This window comes from Felis catus, chromosome C1 (assembly GCF_018350175.1).
Source record: "Felis catus isolate Fca126 chromosome C1, F.catus_Fca126_mat1.0, whole genome shotgun sequence".
NCBI lineage: Eukaryota > Metazoa > Chordata > Mammalia > Carnivora > Felidae > Felis > Felis catus.
Genome location: NC_058375.1, coordinates 127,048,069 through 127,072,865, shown reverse-complemented (window position 1 = coordinate 127,072,865; position 24,797 = coordinate 127,048,069). Strand labels below are relative to the sequence as shown.

The 24,797-nt window shown below is 34.8% G+C and overlaps 1 protein-coding gene across 15 annotated transcripts in view; it reads right to left on the bottom strand.

Annotated features, from left to right (window-relative positions):
* R3HDM1 (R3H domain containing 1) overlaps window positions 1–24,797 on the bottom strand; it is a 205,857-nt gene that overhangs the window by 143,785 nt on the left and 37,275 nt on the right. The window contains exon 1 of one of the 15 annotated variants that reach the window (XM_045034796.1): window positions 9,738–9,841. The exons of 13 other annotated variants lie outside the window; for them this stretch is intronic. The gene's annotated coding sequence lies outside the window, so the exon portion shown is untranslated. Of the gene's footprint in view, window positions 1–5,645; window positions 5,827–9,737; window positions 9,842–24,797 lie in introns of those variants that run through there. One more of the 15 variants, XM_011285216.4, reaches the window with a different exon arrangement.

Genomic DNA, 24,797 nt, shown 5'->3' with positions numbered 1-24,797 from the left:
CTAACTCTGGGTTAGCTGGTATTAGAAGTCACTGCCATTACCAACCTTTTGCAATGTCTAGTCCCATTTACTACATTCTTTACTAATGTATTTTGTGCTGGGTTCATAGCATATTTGTAGTTTATAGTTCATGAATAAAAGTGAACACCATCTTGAGCACAAGCCCAGTTTATCTTTATTCAATCATTCTTAATGCCATCACTGAGAAGGTATATACTTTACATAGACTATGGCAAGTGCTAGGGTATACTGTAAGAAACCTTTAGTCTTTGTGGTATTGTAGCTAAACTCTGATGTGGTGTTCCCTTTACTCCTTCAAAATGCTATTTTACTTGATTTTTTTTTTCTCTGTATCACTAATATAACTAATTTACCTCCATGTACTTTTTACCCCTGACTAGCATTTGTTATCATAGGATCACAGTGAAACTTCTTTGAAGGCTTTAAAGTATTAAACTCTGTCATCAAAGAGTCTTAGTAAAACACATGCTGGGCTTCTGGCACGTTTTTCTAATCCACCCAAAGGTTGTTCGGTGGTTTAATGTATTTTGTCCACATGTGAAACTTCATATTGTTTCTAGCATTTGAATCAGTAGGTCTAACATAACCCATTTCTTTCTTAATGACAAAAATATTTCCTTTATAGGATTTTAATTTAGGTTACAATTGGCAGACATTCTGCTTTATAACCACTAATGTGCCACCCTTCACTTCTTGAATTGCCAACCACATTCTTTCTAACAAAGGATCATAAGCCTCTTTCAAGAAAGCACCTAGGGATTATGTTGGGGAGGGGGTGGCAGAAGGAAGCTCAAAAATCTTTTATTTCTTTTGGTCAAAGAGCATTTCATGCTAAGTAAAAATAGCTTAAAAACAGCTGGAGGTAGAACAGGTGTTGTCTTTCAGTTGCCCTCATCCACCTTCATACTCTACAAAAGGATGTGTACAACAAAGTGCAAACACTTTTACAGCTTGAGGATGCTATGAGGCATGAGTGAACACCGCTGAGACCTTCATGGTCTCCAGAATCCAACACTATACACTGAACTAGGAGAATGAGCAGACAAAACTTCTCTTTAAAACACCTAAGGTTCTGTCCAATTTAATTGGTTCAAATGCCTATGGCTTTGCACGAAGTGAAGAAATTTAGAGTCTAATAAATTTCAGATCTGATTTTTTAATGACTTTCATTATTTCCTAGCTATGTCTACCACGCTGAATTGTTTTAGTAGTTATTAATTCTTAATACATTTCTTGCTTTCTTTACAACTATCTCATTGGAAGCTCAGTGGGGGCATGCAGTCCTCAATTATTTTGGTGTTCATTTTCTACCTATGAAAAGAAGCTCTCTCTCTGGTGATCCCATGTAACAGTCTGGCATCAGGTGTGCTTGGTAATCAGTCACTGCATATGTTCAAACTACTTTATAAAACTACTATGTTTTTATGGAAGTACCTGATGTTAAAGGAGGAAAACATACACCCTCCTAAGCATTTGAAAATAAAGGGAAAAAGAGAAAATGTTAAATCCACAGAATAGACTAAGTTTATAGACACCATAAAGCAGCAATTCTTAATTATTTTTAACCATGAAAGGATCCTCTTGAAAATCTCATTAAATCTAAGGATCTTTTCTGCAGAAATGCAGCACTCATACATATGTATGTTCACAGACATTTTTGCTTGTGGTTTTCAGGATTTCTTGGTTCTCAGAAGCATATACGTGAATCCTAGTTAGCAACTCGTTTTGTATTTTAAATGTAACATTTTTATATGCATGTTGTACATAAAGTATGAAATATGTACATATATATGTGTGTGTGTGTGTGTGCGCACGCGCTCACGCACACACACACACACTTCCCCTCCCCCCCAAACCTGCTTTGGTCAAGTGAGGTGAGGTTACATCAAGATACATCAACTGGGCTTCATGCTTTCCCCTAGTTACTAAAGCTCATGTGTGGAATTCTATGGCTTAGAGGAACTTAGTCTGAAAAATTAAAAACCACTGTATTAATTCCATTAAAGATAATCTGTATCAGGCAGAAAAAAAGTTGGTCAGCCAGAAAGGTGTGATGAGAAGGTTTACAGAGACAATGACTTTTTGGTCCTATTTCACCACCACCCCATGGCCCACGGGACCAGGAGTCTGATTATACAGCAGAGACAATTATACAGTAGGGCAGGAATCAAAGAATGTATAAACAACAAGTGCAATGTAATTTCATAGGAGGGATATATGTGAAAATGACATTTAACTCTGCTCTGAAAAGATTTTCATCTTACATATCTTTCTTGGCTTCTTAAACATATATAACTTGTTAACTGTGAATTTCATTTTCTTCCCTGATAGTTCTATGCTAGTTGTCACAAAACTACAGTGCTATTTTAAGATACATAATGCCTTCATCAAATTGCTTTTTTAATTTGCTTTACAAAACAAAGTAAACACAATATGATGACAGTTGCTAGGTTTGTGACTATGTAAACTTAGGTAAACGTTAAGTGAATTTCTGTTCTTCAGAATATTAAAAAAAATTTTTTTTAATGTTTATTTGAGAGAGAGAGACAGAGAGAGAGACAGAGACCGAGCATGAGTGGGGGAGGGGGAGAGACAGAGGGAGACACAGAATCTGAAGCAGGCTCTGAGCTGTCAGCACAGCCCAAGATGGGGCCCGAACCCACAATCTGTGAGATCATGAACTGAGCTGAAGTCTGATGCTTAAATGAGTCACCGAGGTGCCCCACGAATATTTAAAAATTTTTAAAATATTTATTTTTGAGAGAGAGAGAGAGAGAGAGAGAGAGAGAGAGAGAGAGAGAAAGCATGAGTGGGGGAGGGGCAGAGAAAGAGAGGGAGACACAGAATATGAAACAGGCTCCAGGCTCTGAGGTGTCGGCACAGAGCCCAACATGGGGCTTCAACTCAGGAACACTGAGATCATGACTGAGGCCGAAGTCAGATGCTTAACCAACTGAGCCAACTAGGCACCCCCCCACCCAGATTATTTTAAATAACTGAGACATGAGATATAAAAAAATTGAGGAAAACATCAAATCTTTAAAACACACATGGGACCTCTCTGTACTATTTTTGCTGCTTCCTATAAATCTATAATTATTTCAAAGTAAAAAGTTAAAAAAATGAAAAAAAAATCCCAACATATGTCCAATTTAACACATTTGGAAAATGCAGAATGGTATCAAAAGCCATACAGGTATAAAAAAAATACAAGTTTATCATAACCTGAAACACAGCTATGAAGTGAAATATTATCTTATTTTAAAAAGTAAAAATTTTAAATCTGCTTTCCAAAAATCTTGAAAAATTAAAAGAAAAACCACTTAAAAAAAGAATTCCCTTTGACAGTGTCAATGTGTATCTTTGGAAGACAAAACATTTTAAATGATAATTTCAACATGTGATCATTTCAATCTACGTATAAGGCCTAAAACATAAGTTTCTAAAAATTAAAACAAATTGAGCAAATGGTAAAATCTGTTTACTTAAAATACATTTAATTATTCACCCATTAATATCTTTGAGAAAGCAAAGAGTTTAATTCAACTAATTAAATTCCAACTAGTAACTGCCATGAATTAACCAAAAAATAAAAAATAAAGTCAAGTGCAGATCTGGTTCCACTGAAAACTGAAAAACTGTTTGACAATGAAAATTTGAAGTGTATGTGTGTGAATAAAGCTTGGACAGGAAAGACAGAAAGACCTGAGGACAGGATGGAAAAATGAGCAAAATGTGGAGAGAGAAAGGGGAGGGAGGCAAAAAGACAAGAGAGCAGGGCAGTCAGGGAGACCAGGAGAAACACAAATAGGGTCAGAGAGGCAGGGAGAAGGCAAGGCACAGAAGAGTAAAAGGAAGGTAAGAGAGGAAGAAGGAAGGGGTAGGGGACAGGATAGATAGAAAGATACTGGAAGTGGCACGTTGAGAACCTGAGACAAAGGGAGAGGGAAAGATGGACAGAGAGACCAACAGAAAGGGAGAAGGGATAGACAGAGAAAGACAGAGAGGGAGATACCCAGACAGGGAGAAGGAGACAAAAACAGAGAGCAAGACACCAGGGAAAGGGAGAGTCAGATGAATGGAAAAGGAAAGAGAGAGGCAGAGAGACTGACTGAGTCAGAGGGAGAGAGACCCGGAGACACCAGACAGAGATGGACAGAAATGGTAAGAGACAGAGACAAAGTGGAAGAGACCAACAGGCTGGGGGAAGGAAAGAGGAAGAAAAGAAGAGACAAACATTCAGAAAGTCACACACACACACACACACACACACACACACACACACACACACACACGGGTGGGGTGGCAGGGGGAGACAGAGAGATGCAACCAGAAACCTAAAGAAAAAAAAATAATAAAGAGGTAAGATATGAAAGAAAAGTGGAATGTAACAAAAGATGGATAAAAGCAGTTGTAGGTAAGAATTCAGAGTATGTGCTATTTAATTTTTTTTCTACTTTTCAACATAAAACTTAAAAGAAAACCTGAAGCTTAAAAGAGAAAATGATGAAATTCTCCTGACATTAGGTTGAAATAATGTATCTGATAAAAGACCCTAATTTTAATAACAGCTATTAATATTTTCAACATACTAATTACTGACACAGTTGGGAATGAGAAAGAAACCAAAGAAAGAAAGTAATGATATTCAGCACTGGATAATAAGCCATTTAGTGATTTTCCTTCTATTTCCTCTTAAAAGAGAAGAATTATTTCTCAAGATCAAAATAATTTTCATACTATGGGGGTGCTGAAAATATCACAGCAATTCCATCCATATACTGGTAAAATGTGGCTAATTTCAGGTTGAAAGCAAGCCAAACTCTGAAAAACCTTTCAAACGTTCCAGTTTTACACACTAATAGACATATTTTAGTAATTCAGTATCACCTATGTGATGAGATCCTGTTTCAAAGAATCATAAAATACCAAGGTAAATGTCAAAATCTTTTAGACAGTATGATGAAAAATAAGATCACTCTTAAAAATTACAGTTTTATTAGCATTTGCTTTTGCAATGATACGATTATGCTAATCACAGCAATGACCAGATCTAGATTTTGCTCTTAGTACTTTAAAAATTATTCTACCTCTTCCCTCCAGAAAGGGTACAAAAAAATAACATCAGCTCTGAAAGTTAAGGTTCTTAGTTTCTTAATTTCCAAAAGAGTCTCATCTACACTGCATTTGTTCCACAATGAAATTTTTAAGATTCAACAAGCCATACAGCATGTCTATTTAAGATGAACCTGAAAGAGAAATCATTTCTCCAACGGACAATTTGTTCTGCTATACACTAATAACAAGAAGCACACAGGTAAAGTGTTCAATCAATACAGTACAAAGAGTTATCACAAATTTTAGGGGTAGGGGAGGAGAAACTTGTACGACAGCTAAGAAGTAAATGATTCCTATAACTCACTCTATCAAACTACACAAATCTATCTTTGCAAAAATAAGCAAAAATCATTTTAAGACATGCTCTCATTTTGGACATGCTAATAAGGATTTTATCACACATGCCTCTTGCAAAATTATGGTACTAAGTGAACATGAAAAATTCTTCATATATTTGATTACCTTTTGTACACATTTAGCAAATAAATGAAGAGTCACATACATACCTTCATTGTATTGGTGTTTGCTTCATCATACAGAGTGAATGAAGATATACTTTCCATAGTATCTGTAAACTGACGCTCTGCATTGCTCCTCTACAGAGCTCACCGCACACACAGCCAGCTGATTAGCCAGGCATTGGGAGAGCGCTGCTAGTGCAGTCTAAAGCACTTGCTGAGGACTCAGAGACAATAGAAAGTCAACAGCTGTATGTTGTGATGTCAGTAACACTCTAGCCAGTCGCCACCCAGAGTATCTGAAATGCATCAGAAGCTATATTGAGCTCTTCATTAGCAATTCAGAAGCAATGATGCAAAAGCCCATGAAACTGTGAATGTGCAAAGACTGTCAGGATTTTTGAGATTTCTCGCTCTGAAAATTTTTTGCAGATTCCTGACCTCACAGATGAAACAAGTTTAGATAACCGTATTTGTTTCCCTAAAAACAAAATGTAAAGAATCTATGCATAGTTAATATATCAGCTTTTTAATAACTCTCTTTGACACTTTTAGTATCACTAACACAAAGTGTATAAAATACAATCTGCCTACAAAAGCTGACATGCCATGATAGTTTTACATCTTCAAGCTGATTTAATTGTCACAAAGAAAATGCATTAAGAGCATAATTCCTTATTTGTTCATTTGTTTTTGCTAAAATTGAAATGAGCTTGCTTATTCTGGCAAGAGCATTACTTCTTCACACCAACAGATGGAGACAGCAAAGAACAGAGATCAGAGAACAATCCTGCCTTGTGTCAGATGCTTGCTGTCTAGATGAGCTCAAGTGGCAGACTTACAAGAAAAGGAATCAACTGAAACCAAATAAAAAAAAAAAATCTTAACAGTCAATAACTAGGAGCAGACACACAAAATAAAATGAAGAAAACATAAAAGCAGTTGTGTCTGCTGGTTAAAACATCAAATAAGTAGACAAGTGTGTTTTTAAAATTCTAACCACTTATTTCTATGATTCATACCCAGTATGTAGCACATGGCTGTTTTCCATCCTATGCAATATACAGGAATCTTGTAAAGATCCTATGAGACAAGGCTTATTACCTTTACTATCGGAAGAAAAACTGCATACCAAAAGGTTAAAAGTCTTCAAGAGTTGATACGCCCTACAGCCTAAGAGATCAGCAGTGCACTATTTATCAGCTTAGCAAACATCAAAACAAAAGTCACTGACTTTTTAACTTGAAAATGTTATTGCTTTTTCAAAAATAGGCTCTATTTCAGCCCTATAAATAGACTTAATAATAGATTTAAGTCCACAAAACCTTCCCTGACTATTCAAATGACAAAGGTGATAAAAGCAGCTAATTTATCAGTGATTCTTGACTGAGAAGTTTCATGTTAATTTACTAAAAGTTTCTCAAAATACCTATTTCCCCAGTGAACAATTCTTACCATGACTTTTCAACTTGAAAATAGGGATAACATCCTCCTTTAGGGTTACTGTCATAAGGTTTAATTAAATTAATATTTACACACTGCTTACTACCTGGCATACTACATTTCCCATATTTTTCTGATAATGGTAGCAAATAAAAGTGTATTAACTTTAATCTTAGGTGATCATTACTGAAACACTCAATATATGTTATATATTACATATTTTTATAATGTAACTGCACATATGTATTAATTGAATAGGAAACACTTAAGTCATAAAGTAGTTTCACTTTGGGGGAGGAAATCTCAGGTTTAGCATTGTTAAAAATGCTACATGGCATCTAAATGTAAGTAATAAGACAACTGGAGCCTCGTTAAGACAGGACACAGAAAAGTATTCAAGGAGTGAACTTCATGGTTCATAAAATGAAAGGAATCCATCCCATGAGGGACATAATCCCTTTGTGTTTATATTATCCACCTTTGCAATTTATCAGGACCACTGAGAGCAAACAAGGCACCAAGTTAGGCCACATTAATGTTGGGCCATTTGTAAGTAATATATGATAGAAACTTATTATAGCATCTAATTAATTAGTTTATGCTGACTACTGTCCAGTTAACAGTAAGACAGGCAGTCATAATGTCACTTCATTTCTGAGCTTTAGTTTCCTGAACTATAACATGAGGTGTGGACTAGGTAAGAGTGCTCCTGAGGTCTGTTCCAATTGTAAAATTCTATTAATTATTTCATAAATCAAAGAAACATTTTACTAAAGATGTATAATATAAATAGAAGTGTCTTAACCAAGCCAAGATTCAGGAATTTTGCACTTTTGTTGTTTACTGACAATTATTGGAAATAAGTGTTTTTACTACAGGGGCTCTTCTGGCTAAAAAAGAAAAATAGATCACAGGAAATGAATTTCTTTTCATGTTGCTGTGGTTTCATTTTCAGTAAAAGTAGCAGAATCTTAAGAAAATGAGGAAATTTCCAGGGTTCAAATATCTAGGTCATCTTGTGGTCACCTGGGCTATCACAGAATACGACTTGGAAAGGCTAGCTTACTCAGCACAAGGAGTGTGTTGGAGAGTGGAGAGGTATAGAAACCCACATTCTTTAGCATGGAATCGTGGAAAGAACCCTCCCTTAGTAGGATAATGTCTTCTGCATCTTATTTTTTTAATACTTCAAAGTGAGGTATTTTTACTTCAAATTACAGAGTTTTCAAAAGGAAACTGTGCTATATTTGTTAATAGGTTATAGCCTTATGATAGTCTCCCTGCCTCCCTTTTGTAACACTGTGAAAATATATATAATCCTAATAAATGTACTGTCACAGTTTAGAAGATGTGTCAAATTCCATATAAAAAAAGAAATTAACAGTAGATTAAGACTTTACCTCAAAAAGAAAAAAGGGAGAAGACTGCTGGAAAAGGTTATACCAGAAAATTTAAAGATAGTATGATGAATGTCCAAATAGATTTCTGGCTTTACTGGTTCTTAATATTTTGCTACATTTTCTTGCTCCTATCTCTCTGGCTAATGTATTTTTATCATACCCCCAAATTATAATGTTGATAAAATTTTATTTCATGTACTAACCGTACAGTTGACTCCCCCCACCCCGCCCTGTTGTTTGTGAATATCCTCCATGGCTTTTTGGAAAATCCAGAATTCATCAGTGCCTGGGTGGCTTAGGCGGTTGAGTGTCTGACTCTTGATTTCGGCTCAGGTCATGACCCACCCAGGGTTGTGGGATCGAGCCCCACGCTGGGCTCAGCACTGAGCATGGAACCTACTTGAGATTCTCTGTCCCTCTCCCCCATGCTCTCTCCTAAATTAAAAAAAAAAATTTTTTTTTTAATCTTAAAAAGAAAATCCAGAATCTAATCAAATATAACACTTACATTTGTTATCACATCCCTCTAGTCTTACATAATTTTGCTTATTTTTTTTCCTAATACTGATATATGAAGGGTTCAAGTTGGCTGTCTTGTAGAGTGATTCACAGTGTAAATTTGTCTGATTGTTTCCTCATGATTAGATTCAGATGAAATATTTTCAGAGGAATATTGCATAGGTGTTTTTTGTTTTTCTGGTTTTTTGGTTTGTTTGTTTTGTCCCCTATTACAATACATCAGGAGGAATATAATGTTAGCTTGTCCTGTTACTGGTGATGTTAAATTTGGTCACTTAGTTAAGGTAGAGTCTGCAGTAAACTACTGCATGTAACATACATGTAAAGGCATGTAAACATATCTTTCCTCTTTATAATTAAAGATTATCAGAAATTGAAGAATAACTTGCTCAGTAGCAGTCTTTCATCCAATAGGATTTTGTCATGTATTCTTGATCTTTATAAGAATCTGTTATTACATTACTGGTTGCAAATACTGATTTTATACTTTTAAGAAAATGTTAACTTTATAAAAGATTAGTTACCCCTAAGATGTCTCTTGTTTATGGTAATCATTTGCTCTTCTTCTTTAGAATGTTTTAGGAAGTATGTAAGAGAATTAGGCTCAAATGTTTTCACCTTTAAAGGTCAAGTATTTAAAAAGGCATGTAAGAGCTAAGGCAACAAAAAGTTAAAGTTTATCAGGAATGTCAGTGATTAGATCTAGACAATTAAATTTCCGTTATTAGTCCCATAGTTGCCCTAGTTCCTATAATTCAGTTGGGAATTAGGTTTTTACCTTCTAACTACAGTTAAACAAGATGTTAGTTGAGTCACTGTGCTTCAGTCTTTGCAGAGGATGTTGAGCATTCTAAGAAGTACAGTATGAAACTTGAGCTGCAAGCAAAAAATTAAATTCATTAATTCATTTCTTTTACTGAGGATTTATTCTTGAAAGTTTCCTTTGTTACCTGACCTTGCTGGCCTATTTTAAGCACATTTTCAAGACATTGTAAGAAACCTTTCTAAATCTGTTTCACTATTTATTTGTGTTGAACACTTACAGGATACAAAGCTGACTTACTAATTAATGATAATAGTATCATTAATGGTAATTAATGGTGTAGTATCCAAAAGAAATATTGAAGGTTCTGTGTCTAATTAGCTAGTTGTAGTTTGTTCCTAAATGAAAGGTTCATTTTCTGTGTATGTTCTTTCCCTTCAGAACCTACTTAATGGTAATAAAACTATATAGTTTAGTGGTGCCTGGGTGGTGCAGTCATTTAAGCATCCTACTCTTGATCTCAGCTCAGGTCATGATCTCACAGTTTGTGAGTTTGAGCCCTGCGTCAGGCTCTGCGCAGATGGTGCAGAGCCTGCTTGGGATTCTTTCTCTCCTCTCCACCCCTCCTCCGCTTGTTTGTGCTCTCTCTCTCTCTTTCAACATAAATAAACATAACATTTTTTTTTTAAAACTATACAGTTTAAAATATTTTTAATTATGATTTTTCACTAATTCAGAATTACTTGAATTTATGTCCTAAATTTTCCAAAGCTCAAAGACAAATAGAATCATGTGAAACATTATCATCCATGTTTACAAATGGATTTATCCCTATCTTTCTGACTAGTAGAAATACTCATTTTAATTTTTTAGCCATAGTTAAACTGGGTTCCTTCATTATTCTGCATTTTAGTTTGTCCATCTATTTCATAACAAGAGCCTTTATTACAGTTTTTAAGAAAAGCTGCCTCGAATCTATGTTACTCATAAGTAACAAAGATTTTATCTGAGAAAAAATCATTTGTATCCTTTGATAAAAGCAGTAACCATTTATGGCAAAGTCAGGAACTTGGATATTTGTTTTGGAATACTCAGGCTATAACTTGATTTTTGCTTCTTACACAAGTCTGGATACCAGAAAGTAAAGGGCATGGTAAAGGGCATTGTGTTTCATGACCTTGAACTACTTTGAAGCACCTTAGTCAGTTCTTTTATAGAATGCCAATTTAGGTTTGCCTTGTTTTCTCATTAGAAATTAGATTAAGATTATGCATTTTTTTTTGCAAGAATACCTCTGTAGTGAAATTATACCCTTTTCAGTGCATCCTATCAGGGTACACATAATATTGCTATGTTTTATAACCAGTGATTTTTATTTTGAATACTTGATTAAGGTCGTGTCTGTCATGTTTTTCCTATACAGTTACTATTTTCCCCTTTGTAATTAATAAGTATCCTATGGGGAGGCATTCTGACTTTGAAAACATCTTGTTTCTCATCATAATTTTGCTAATTTTAACATCCATTGATACTTCTTGCATGCAATAATTATTACAATGCTGTTTACCTAAGTGTGATTTTCATTTCCCTCTTCTAAGGCTTACTGGAATTCCATGGTAAGAAAGCACTGTCCCTTCTCCGCCTTTACTTATATATTTATTTTTATGTATGAATATCTGAATATTATTTTATTCTGTGGGTTATAATCCAATACCTGCATTTTAAAAATTACATGCGGGTACCACATGATGTTCCAGGTTCATCTTTTATTTCCTGGGTCCCAGCCTCAGACAAAACCATTTCTCCAAGGATCCATGTTTTCCTTTTTCTGGAAATGGTATTTAGAGAAGGTCTGGGCACTCATTTGCTCACTGTGACTAGTGTCTCAGGGCTCTTTGTCCCTCTCAAGAGAGAGCTAGGACATACAGATTCATACATCTATGTTTACTTCTGTATTTCTGTATCTGTATATATATTATATCATGGGTTCACACGGATACGTCCAACTCCAGTGAAAACCAGGGTTCATTCTAGACTATTCCTTGCACTATTTCTAAGTGCTTTATCCAACAGTCAGAAATCATACTTTTCATTATCTATGATATATTCACTTAGTTGTTCAAACTCAGTATACACAAAAGATAGTTTCAGAACTCCTAACCAATACCTCTGTAAGAAACACATTTACTAAACAGCACTTTGTTCTTTTTGTCTTTAGAGTTCATAATCAAAGTACTCTTTTCCAAGTTACTTAGTTCCTTTCTTCCCTACTCATGTCAATGTACTTGTTTTATTCATTTCTAATACAGTAAGGTTCATTGCTAGGATTTGTATTCCATTCTGGAATACCTACTTCCCTACCTGCCCCAAAACACACACTGAGTTGATTTTTATTTATTTTTTGGAGTGCATGTGAAAAATTAACAGAGTCCTAAGAGTGAGAATTATAAAAATCTTTCTACCTCATTCCCACCCATTCCCTATAGGAAACCAATTTCGTTAGTTTTTGATTTATCATTCTCGTATTTCTCTGCACAAATAAGCAGATACATGTATATACATCTCTCTCCTTACACAGAGAGCAGCACAGTTTACAGATACTTTTGTACTTTCTTTTTTTTCCCCACTTAATTGCAGCATAACAGTTCACAGATACTCCTCATTCTTTCTTACAACTGCACAGTACTCTATTGTGTACCATAAATGATGCAGTCATTCTCCTGTATGGACATTTCAATATTTTGCAACTACAAACACTCCTAAAATGAGTAAATTTGTGCATATGGAGGAGTTATTTTCAGAGATTCCTACATGTGGGATTGTTGGTTTAAAAGTGTATATGTATCTATTAGGGATTGTCAGTCGCCTTCCAGGAGAAGCGCTATGCCAGTCTGCATTTCCGCCAGGAGTATATAATAAGGGTGCCCATTTCCCAACAGTCTTGCAAGAGAATGTGCTGTCATTCTTTTAAATTTTCATCAATCTGATCAATAAGAAATGTTATCTCAATGCTGTTTTCATTTGTATTTTTCTAATTTTAGTGAGATTAAACTTTTTTAAATTTATTTTTTTAATGTTTTTATTTATTTTTGAAGGAAAGAGAGAGACAGAGCATGAGCGGGGGAGGAGCAGAGAGACAGACACACAGAATTTGAAGCAGGCTCCGAGCACAAAGCCCAATGAGGGGCTCGAGCCGACAAACTGTGAGATCATGACCTGAGCTGAAGCCAGACACTCAACCAACTGAGCCACCCAGGCTCCCCAAACTTTTTTTTTAATTTAAGGATCAAATTTATATTTGTAAGCTGTCTTTCAGGTCTTTTCCCCATTTTTCTATCATGTCTTTGATCCTTTGTCTCTCAACATATGAGATACATATTTTTTTTTCCTTTAATTATTAAGAGTTCTTTTCTAGCCTTTTGCCTGTGGTATATGTTGACAGTATTTTCTCCTACTAGTTTTTCAGCTGTTTTTCAAGTTTTCTCATAGTGGTTTTTGACATGCAAAATTTTCTTATTTTTATGAAGTCAAATTTTACTGCTTCTGGACTTTTGAGTCATAGCAAGCAAGTCTTTCCATACACCACAGTTAAACAAGAAAATCCCATGTTTCTTCTAGTACTTGTATAATCTCTGTCTTGGTCTTTCTCTCTTTTGAAAAGTTATCAATTTGAATTGTATTATTATTTTGGTAACAGCTTTAATGATATATAAATCATATACCATACAGTTCATCCATTTAAAGTATCCAATTCATATGGTTTTCAGTATATTCAGAGTTGTACAACCACCACCATTACCAGCTTTATAACATTTTCATCACCTTAAAGACAAACACCGTACCTTTTAACAGGCACTCCCCTTTACCCCAAATTCTCTCAACCTCTGGCAACCACTCACTTACTCTCTGTTGCTCTAATTTGTCTGTTATGGACATTTCACATAAATAGACTAATAATACAATCTGTGGCCTTTTCTAACTGCCTTCTTTCACTTAGAATGTTTTCAAGATTCTTCCATGTGATACCATGTAAGTATCAACACTTTCTATTGCCATAACATTTCATTGTATGGAATAGATCACATTTTGTTTACCCATTTATCAACCGAGACATTTGTGTTGTTTCTACTTTTTGGATATTATGAATAATGCTATGTTCATCTGTATAAACACTTTTACATTGAATTTATTCTTGTGCAAAATGATTTAATTTTATCTCTTTCCAAACAGCTACCCAGGTATCCTAATACCACTTATTAAGAAGTCCTTTTCTACCCGAGTGATATGAAATGTCCCCTTTATTATTTCCACTTGTATCTTGGTTTGTTTCTGGGCTTCCTATTCGATTGCTCCGTTTTATTCATGTGGCAGGACACTTTTTAATTATAGAAGTTTTATAATAGTACATGTTTTAATGACTGATAGGGGAAGTCCCTCCTGGCAGTTTTTTTTTTTCCTCCTTTTTTCAGTCTCTTCCTGGCTATTCTTTGTTTTTCCATATAACTGAGTAGCAATTGTCTATCTTCATTTTAAAATAATTTCTTGGTACTTTCCCTGGGGCTGCATTGAATTTAGAAACTAAGTAAGAAGAATTGACATCTTTATAATGTAGAGTTGTCCTATTCAAGTCTACCACTGTAACCTTCAAAAATGTTAGGAAATTATTCTCATATAGGTTTTGCACAATTTTTAAAAAGTTTATTCCTAAGTATGTAATCTTCTTTGTTGTTACTGAAAAAGAACATTAATTGGTTATTGTTTGTGTATATGAGGCCAAGTTAATTTTATATACTGCTATCTTACTGAATTGTTTACTGTTTTAGTTTTACCTGTGATCCCCGAGGGTTTTCTAGCTATTACTACCATTTAAAATGCAAATAGAATTTTGCTTCTTTACCCATTCTCATGCCTCTGATAAATTTCTTAACTAATTATATTTGTTAATATTTCCATCACAATGTTGAATATTACTGGAGATAGTAGGCACTCACCTTGTTTTCATATATTGTGGAAATACCACTAGTATTTCGCATTAGATAAACTTTCCGACTTTAGGACTAAGGATTTTTTTATTATTTAGAAAAGGGTCCTGTAATTTGTATTTCCTTGAGTGGGTATGTTTGTTTTATTTTTATCATGAATAGGTGAATTTTTTAAAACAATTTTTGCTTATTTTCATTTTTTTAGAATCTTCAGCAGGCTCCATGCTCAGCACTGAGCCCGACATGGGTAGGGCTCAATCCCATGACCCTGGGATCATAAACTGAGCTAAAACCAAGAGTCAGAGGCTTAACTGACTGAGCCACCCAAGCACTCTGTGAACTTTTTTTTGGAAGCTTTTTCAGTATCAATGGAGATACAAGATTTTTCTCCTCAAATTATTAAAATGGAGTATCATATTGATAGATCCTAATACTGAACCATCTCTGCATTCCTGAAATAAATCTCATAGGATCATGACATATTACCTAATAACAACAATGATATTATTTAGTACTTTTGTTTCAATATTCATAAGCGGTATTGATTTGTAGTACTTTTCTTTTTATTTTTTACTGTTCTCATCAGGTTAAGAACCAATCCATTTGCTCCATAAAAGGAATGAGGAAGTTATCTATAATTTTCAGTGCTCCGGAACAATTTATATAGCAGTATATAAAGGTTTGAAGGTTCAGTAGAATTTCTCTATGAAACTTGGCTGATGCTTTTTCGGGATAATTTCTTAATAACATTCTTTATTTCTTCTGTGGAAACTAGTCTGTTTAAAATTTCTCACTTAATTTTGGTAATTTGTATTTCCCCCAGAATATTATTCATTTAGGCTTTCAAATTAATTGATATGAGGTTTAAGTAGTCTCTTATGAATTTCAAAATTAAAAAAAATTGTTTTCAATGGTTATTTTCACCCTTATTTTGCATATTTTTGCTTTATTCTTCTACACAATCAAGTTAGCTAGTAATGTCTATTTTAGCAATTAAAAAATTCACAATATAGATTAATTAGGTCCACTGTTTTTCTATTCTCTACCTCATTAATTTCTTTTATCTTTGTCATTTCCTTCCTTCAAACCTTCAGGTTTACTCTGCTATTGTTTTTTCAGATTCTGTTTTGAGGCGGAAAGTGAATTTACTTACTCCTATTTTTACAGATGAATCTGTCTACTGCTACGAATTTTCATCTGAACACTATTTTATTAGGATTATTTACAGATACCTATTTTAATGATGCTCTCTTCTGTCAATATTGCAAATTCCAGATATTTTAGCCAACTGTTTTTTTTTTGTTCTGGGGGGAGAAGTTATCATGAATCCTGAAGTTTTGTGGTTCTCTCTTCTTGCTGGATTCTGAACTTCCTACTTGTGCTTCTATCATTTCTTCACCAACCAACTGCCAAAGAAGACATCTCCCTTCCTTATGTGCCTTTTTCCTCCACTGAAGCTAGACATTTTGAAAGCTGCCACTCCAAATTGTATGTATTTTTAAATCCTTCTCCGATGTGAATCCTTTTTTTTTCTTTTAGAATTTTTAGAGTGCACTTAGTCTTCTTTCTGGCTGACTGTTTAGATCAAGTTAGTTCCTCTCTCCATTTTAACCCTCATCCTTTTTTTTGGCCTTTGCTTGCCACAAAAGTTGTGTAGCAGGCAGAAAAGGAGTGAGTAGGAGAATTCATATGCTTGATTTGGTATTTTTTCTTTTTACTTAAAGTTATTTTGAGGCTTAAATCTCTCAAATTATGCTATGTTTCAAGTTTTGTATATTTTTCTCCTTATATTTTTTCCAAGGAAAATTGGGAGACAGTAGTTAGATGGCCACCAATGTCTTCAGGGGAAGCCCTCCTGACCTTTATTTTTTCTAAAAACTTTACTGAGACAGAATTCACATACCATATTATTTGCCCATTTAAAGTGTACATTTCAATAATTTTTAGTATATTCACAGAATTGTGTAACTACCACCACAGTCAATTTTAGAACATTTTCATCACTTCATAAAGAAATCCTGTACTGTTTAACTATTATCTCCTAATCCATGCAACCCCCACCCAGACTAAATAATCACTAATCTACTGTCCATAGATTTCCCTATTCTGCACATTTCATATGAATTGTTATTTGTAGTTGATAGACATTTTGGTTGTTTCCATCTTTTGGCTATCACGAACATGCTGCTAATGAACAGTCACGTACAAGTTTTTTTTGTGTAGACACAGGTTTTCATTTCTATCAGCTATATACCTAGGAGTCTAATTGTTGGGTCAAATGGCAACTCTACTTTCCCAAATGGCTGTACAGTTTTACATTCCCACTAGCAGTGTAGGAGGGTTCCAATTTGTTTCTGTCCTAGCCAACATTTATCATCTTTTTGATTAGAGCCATCTCAGTGGGTATAAAGCGCTATCTCACTGTGCTTTTAATGTGAATTTCCCTTGATGGCTAATGACGTTGGGTACTTTGCCATGTGTTCATTGGCCACAGGTATATCCCCTTTGGAAAATGTCTATTCAGATCATTTGCCCATTTAAAAATCAGGTTATGTGTCTAATACTGAGTTGTAAGAATTCTTTATATGCATTTTCCACATATAAGTACCTTATTAGGTAAATATTTTCAAATATTTTATCCTTTTCTATGGGTTTTCTTTTCACTTTCTTAATGGTGTCCTATAAAATACAAAACTTTCTGACAAAATCCAATTTATCTGTATTTGACACGTTTGAAAAACAATTACCAACAAACATTTTATACTCCTCATTAACTAAAAATATATATTAATTCTAGCAATTCTGGTAGTATGGACATGTGTTAAGGAACAATGTATGGTCATCTTTGGGCTCAAGAGAAATAAGTCAAAGAAGGCTAATAAGGTTATATTGACTTTTCTGAGGGGTAGAAAGGCAGTTTTTGATAAACTCATTGCGTAAACGAGTCTTCCAGAAGTAAATTTGGTCCCAAAAGACACACACATCAAAAACAGTTTTGAAAATGAGACAGCAAAGCCTAATCAAAGACCAAAGGACCTAGGATAATGAAAATGTACATCTGATGCCATGCAAGAGCAACAAGACTTCTGGTAATACTGGTGAAAAGCTTTATTGTAGATCTCAACAGCAATGTCTGAGAATTACTTAATTTTTTTTTTCTCATGCTCATTTCTGCAACTTTGGGAGAGCCAGACAGCTGTAAGGGGAAAATGATTCTTGCCCTAGGTGTGGGATATACACTATAATCAATAAAAGTTTTATTCTGCAAAGAAGTTTTCTGTCCATTTGGGTATATGAACCAGTTTTCCTAGTGTTTTTCATCCCCTTCTTAACTAACAAAATTAAGTTAAACACAATAAATTTCCGAGAGGCTGGTTAAAATGCAGCCATCTAATCACTTAACCACAAACAAATAAAAGATCATTTTTTTTTGCCAAGCATATGGGCAAAAGTATTATTTGTACTATTTGTACTACCTAGTACTATTTGCTTCTGTATTCCTAAATTATAGAGACACTTAAGAAAATGCTTTACGACTGGACACCACATTCACCATTCAGATCACTTAACTTGTATATCAAATAACAAAGAATTAATCCAGAGATCAATTGGTGGACCACAAACTTAAGTGGCAGAGAATAAGGATAATTTAGTTGCTTACATTTTAAAATGACTCATCTCAAATACCCTACTAAATGGAAGAGCTACTGATAATCAATAGATTCAAATTTATTAGCTGAAGAACAGATTCTTCTAATTCTTGGACAAAAACAAGAAAAGGACCATGAATTAAGGCTTAAAAAGGGTTTACTATGTAACAGGTAGGTTCTAAGCATTCCCTATGAGGCAAGTAATAGAAGTATCCTTATTTTAGAGTTGAGAAAAGTTTAGGTAAGTAGGTTTAGGTTTGCCCAAGGACACACAACTAGTGAGTGGTAAAGCAAGGACTTTAAATGAGTAGTCTGGCTGTAGAGTCTATGTGCTTAATCACTTTTGTAGATCACCTATTTCTCTGTGATAGTGTAATTTTTAAATAGTCTTCTACATTCATAATTGGTTTAACTGGCAAACATTACCATCTATTCTTATTTCTTTCTTGTCGAACAGAGTAGGTCAAGTCTGGCTCATATACTCTAGAATATAAAGCCAGGAAAATTCAAACAAACAAACAAACAAACAAAACCCCACAACACAGCATCCATGGTAAAATCTGCAGAACTTGGTAAGTGACTAGATTGGGGGAGACAGAGAAAATAAATGTGATGCTCAAGTTTCTGGCTTAAGCAACTGGTTTTATAAAGTTGAGGTTTGTTATGATCATGATTCCCTGGTTTTATAGAGTTGAGGTTTGTTATGATCATGATTTGCTGTCCCTTTGCACATTCTTTGGCTTTTATGGCAGGGAAATCCCAGAACTGAACTGTCAGACCTCTTACCTACCTGAGCTGGTTCCCTATGTGGAAACTGTTCTCTTAGCAACAAGGAGGTAGGTAACTCCTTATTCCCTCATCTCTTTCTTCTAACAGGTCACCAATATTCCCTTTGAATAGGGGGCTTTTTTAAACAGTGAAAATATAAATTTAAAAAGAGAGTGAAAAAAAAAAGAGAGACAAAAAAACTATACCCAGAAATAAACTCTGAATTGAGACCAGTAGATGATTCTTAGGCATGGTTTAGCCTTTCAATGAGAAGGAGCTGTTATGAATACCATATCAGTTTAGACATTTAATTAAAAAAAAAAAAGAATTTATTTTTTTAAAGGGAAGATATAATAGCTGCATCCTGATATACTCAGGGACACTGCCCTGCTGGTGTCATCAGGTTTACCATTCTTGGCAGTACTTCAGGCGACAGTGAGCCCCTAACCCCTGCCTGCAGTTATAGAAAGATTGCATTGTATGGGTCACAAGAAAAGCTTGTGTATGTGCATGCGCACACACAATATAATTATCTATCTCTGGGAATAAATCAAGCCACTGTAAATATGACTCTAGAGTTTAACAGCACCCAAAGTCTATGAGTGAGTATACTGGGCCATAGCTGGACCAAGTCTGTAAAGAGAAGCAGGATTGCTAAACTATAGCAGGGATTACCAGACAATGGGCTGCAGATCACTGAAACACTGCTGAGTTACAGCAAGATCTATATCCCAAGCATGTCACTACTGACTTTTCTGAAATTAAAAATAGATTCTTTTATACTTGCAAAAGTTGAGAACATCATCTTAAAAGTAAGTACTAGAGCCAGGAGTGCCAATACCAACAAGGGAGAAACCATTTTGCTCAGGCTTACATATTTGATTGTTTCCTTCCCTACAACAGGTATATTCCTATGAGACCATCCAACCAACCACCCTGCTTACCAAACAACCTTCTAATTAGAATTTGGCTAGTTCATTCAGGTTAGCCTGGAGAGAATGTGTGGGTAATGCTGACTGAAGCAGAACTCAACTTTAATCAATTAATAATCTGACACCTGGATTTATTCATTCTCTGTAAACTTTATTAACATATATGACCTGAGTACTTGCTTTACTTTATGTGAGTACAGCAAAAGCAAAAACAAATTTATGAGTTTCCAAAGTTGAGGTCCCAACACTAGCATTGGCATCTTGTGAGGTCTGGGGAGTACCACTCATACTCCTGACTTCTGCTCTTTCTATAGAGGCAACAGGCAAAATATTATCAAGAGCTTTACACATATCCTAGGACAGTATTCAAAAACAACTGCCCAGTTTACAAAAACAGAAAAAAGAAATCTAGTATTCTACTTCCTTAAATAGTGTTTCCAGCTCAGGGAGAGTGGATCTTGAGGAGAACCTTTCAGATAAAATGAAATTCAAGAGTGATACCTGAATCATAAATTATTTAAGAAAGTGTTCAATTTCACTATTTGTATATTTGCAATTAAATTTCATGGGCCAAGAAACTAATTTATTCTTATTGTTGAACCTGCAAAGAATCTTCAGTTAGTCCTGTGCGATAATTTGTGATAACATAAGTTAAATACTATTAAAGGATATTTTTAGTTTTGCAAAAAAACAAAGAAAAAAATGGACATACCCATGAAAAATAAGCAAGGAAATAAATAGGTATTTCACAGCAAAGAAATTAAAGATTTTTGATTAAAGAAAACCAGTTTCAGAAAATAGCAGCACTTTCACTGGCAAGGACAGAAAAGAACTCTGCCAAGTGCAGGGAGGGCCCAGAAAAATGGGGACTTTCATACACTGTTGGTGGGAGTGAAAAATGGTCCAAAAGCTTTGGAGGTCAAATTCAGCAGTATATATCAAAAACCGTAAATGAACATATCGTTTGATCCAGGAAGAGTACTTAGAGGAATTTTATCCTAAAGAAAAAACTACAACATATATCATGGTACAATTTTAAAAAGTGAAAAACTGTACACACTGCAGGACTGGCTGGGCAAATGTAAATACACTCAATAAGCTGCAGAAATTCCTTTATTGGCAGCCTTGATGACGGTGATATATATAGGTGTAAAAAAAAACCAGACCAAAAAACAGTATGTACAAAATGATCTGATTCTTTGTTAAAATAAAACAAGGAATTAGTTATTAATTTAGTGATAACCATTTGGCCAAGAAATGCAAAACATACATTTTCTAAAGCCGGGAAGGATACATACCAAATGTTAACAATGGTTTTCTCTGGATTATAATAGTTTTTAGTGGCTAGTTTTCATTCTTTTTATTTGTATTTCCCTACTGGTCTTCTAAAATGTATATTAGATATTTGTTTATAAAAATATTAATAAAAACCTACATGCTATTATCTATACTTGTGGGAAATGTGACTCTTTCAGACTCACCTTATTGTCCTCTCAAAAATACGCTGCACATAGTTAGTAAGCAACTGTCCACAACTACCTTACTGCTGAGGTAGAGATACAAAATATAAAGGGAAACACACACTAAAGAGCCAAATGGTAAGCATTAATTATTTTAAGGCTAGTACTACGTAGCTAGCTTATTTTTAGTGACTGGTCTTTGTTCTCTGTACCAGAGTTATAAAAGTATTCCACTTGGCTATGGGTACTTTCTCCACCCAGCCTCAGTTTATTTTAAAGATAGTTATGGCTAATATTTATTGAGTGCTGAAAAAGTAACTGTTATGATTTTATATCAATTACCTTGCCCCCAATTTAAGATAGCTAACAAAGTGCCAAAGAGTGTACCATAAAATCGCTCTCATGGAAAGGAAGACATATGTTAACTATCAAAACAGCTAATACAGATACCTCATTGAGGATTGAGTCTGAGTGTTAAAGCAGCAGGGGCAAAAGGAGAACAAGACAGACATGTAGTTCTCATTCTCAGAAAATGAGAAGATGTACCAAATCCTTCAGAACAGACCGAAGTTTTCTTTCTTTAAATTAAAAGGCAATTCGAATACTTCCTTTGGCAGAGCATAAAGAAAAATTAGATTATATGACCCCTACACAACGATGACACATTCATGAATTATTCTCCTTGCTAAGGATTCAGGGTAGCCAAGTATCATCCTGTAGACTACTTGCTGTTGTAAGGGATAAATGAAGGAATCAGGTTGTTATCAGCCAAAACAGCCAAAACACTTGAATACAAGATATTTCTACCAATCACTGCCATAAGAGAATGACAGAGAAGATGACCATATAATTTTCTGCCCAAACTAGAAAGAGTGAAAGGGGGCATATTATTTTTTTAATAAGGCAATAGGTGTAAACTGGTACATATGGTCACCCTAGTTACCAACCTAACAGGAAGCGGTAAGGGAAGAGGTAAAAGGAAGGAAGAGCTCATTTCCACAAGAAATTAAATAAAATGAATAGTGAACACTTACTGCAGTTGAAATAGGAAGTTTACTTTTCTTAAGCTGAATTTGCCCCAGCCATACAAGGTTAGTTTATTAAACATTCTTGGCTTTGAAAAGATAGATGCTAAAAGACAGCACTAAGGTTGAGACAAAAAGGTGAAAACACCTAGCCACTTAGAATCTCAACTGTTCAACTGTTCAGGTCATCTTCAGGAACCTGAAGGTGTAAATAAACCTTAAATAGAAAGTTTTATGAAACTAAGGAGATGAACTTTTTCAAAAGTCTAGATATTCTAAGTGATCTCCCAATTTTCAACAAATCGTATAAAAACTGGTAAATGTGAGGTCAATCTCCAGCAAAATTATAAACTGAATTATTAGAAGAAACTCAACTAAAAAAAAAAACAGAAGAAGAAAATACCACATGATCTCTAATTACTAAGAACTGGCAAGGACAGAGTAAATCATATAATAATAACCACGTTTTTTGCTAGAATACTATAGTAGACTATATGCTTTAGGATTTCAAATAAGTTAATGACCAAATATGCTATGGACGCTTTGGGGATGATGGTCAAAGATAGCTAGAAAGATCAAATATAAAAGCTAATATTCACTTTTGGACTAATTGTTTAAAGTCCACAAACCTTAAAAATCTGTTATTTCAGACTCTCCCAAACCCTGGATGCCTTATTTCCACAAACAGCCACTAGGCATCCTCTGTGAAGATAAAGAAAGAAAACCAATAAAAGATGAATTTCATTATAAACACTTTACCATATGATGTCTGATGGCCCATTCCTCTTTAAAATGAAATATTCTCAATTTCTTTAATCATTTTCTCTGATATGGTTTCTAGACTTTTGGTCTAGCCATCCTGGTGACCATTCTTCTAAACTAACTTTGTCAATTTTTCTTTTAGAACTTGGTTACCTTTAACTGAATAGATGTGTCCACAATGGTTGTCAATACTAGAAAGATACCTGCACTAAACAAAAGCAATGGCTACAACTGGGTTAATTTATCAATTATCACTTTACTGTTTTATACTAAGTTGACAGTTTTTTCTCATGAACTGAATCTAATCATCTTACCACTTAAGCAACTGATTTTTTCTTCCTTTTTTTTTTTTTTAAAGTTTATTTACTTATTTTTGACAGAGACAGAGACAGCATGAGTAGGGGAAGGGCAGTGAGGGAGAGAGAATCCCAAGCAGGCTCCTGTTGTCAGTGCTGAGCCCAACGCAGGGCTCGAATTCATGAAACCGTGAGATCACGACCTGAGCTGAAACCAAGAGTTGGATGCTTAACGGACTGAGCCACCCAGGCACCCCAAACAACTTTAAAGCAAACTTTATCTAGAGGCAGAAGTAGAACCAAAAGATAAATGGAATCAAGGATTTGGCTTACAAAAGAGAAAAATTTCTTACATCTAGAGTTGTCCTGTAATGGAACAGGCCATTTCACAGTGTATATATAAAGCACGGAGATTCCTGATATCAGAAGCATTCTTCAATAATCTGGTGGGGGGTGATCACCTGAGGAGATCACTTGTGTATTAGTCAGGCTATGCTGTAACAATTAACACCTAGAACTCATAGGATTAACACAAAAACTTCTGTTTCACTTGCAGTACCCATTTCATACCAGTTAGGGGACTCTCTAGAACAGATGTTAGGGCCCGCTGCCCATTTTGTATGTCCTTTGACCCAACGTGGCTTCTTCATTTTTCAAGATTTATGAAAACTACATAAAACAACCAAAAAGAATGTGTGACAGCAATGGTATGTAGCCTGCAAATCCTAAAACACACACTATCTGCCCTCCATGTAGTGACTCAAGAGATTCACGCTATTTCTACCTTGTGGCTTGCTTCCTTCCCCAAGTGTCTCGGCCATCTCAACACCTACCCTCCGTGACAGTCTCTTCTGCCCACCCTCCTAAATGATTCATGTGGCACCACTTAACTACAACGGGCTGGGAAGTGATCTGTTCCTGACATCCAAGGAAGTAGAATAATACTGGTATGGGAAAGCACCACACATCTCCACCACAACTCACTTATTTTATTCTAACTCAAAGATTCCATGGTTCTAAATATTTCAACTATAATTTTCATTTCTAGTATAAATCTTAATGAAATGGTTTTAAAATTGATTTAGAAAGAAATGTATCATAATATCACAGCTGGTGGTAAAGTAAAAATGCTTTCTGTGTGAGTTAGAACTAAGACAAAGAAACCTAAATAACTTCTGCAGCATGTCTGGATTAAATTCT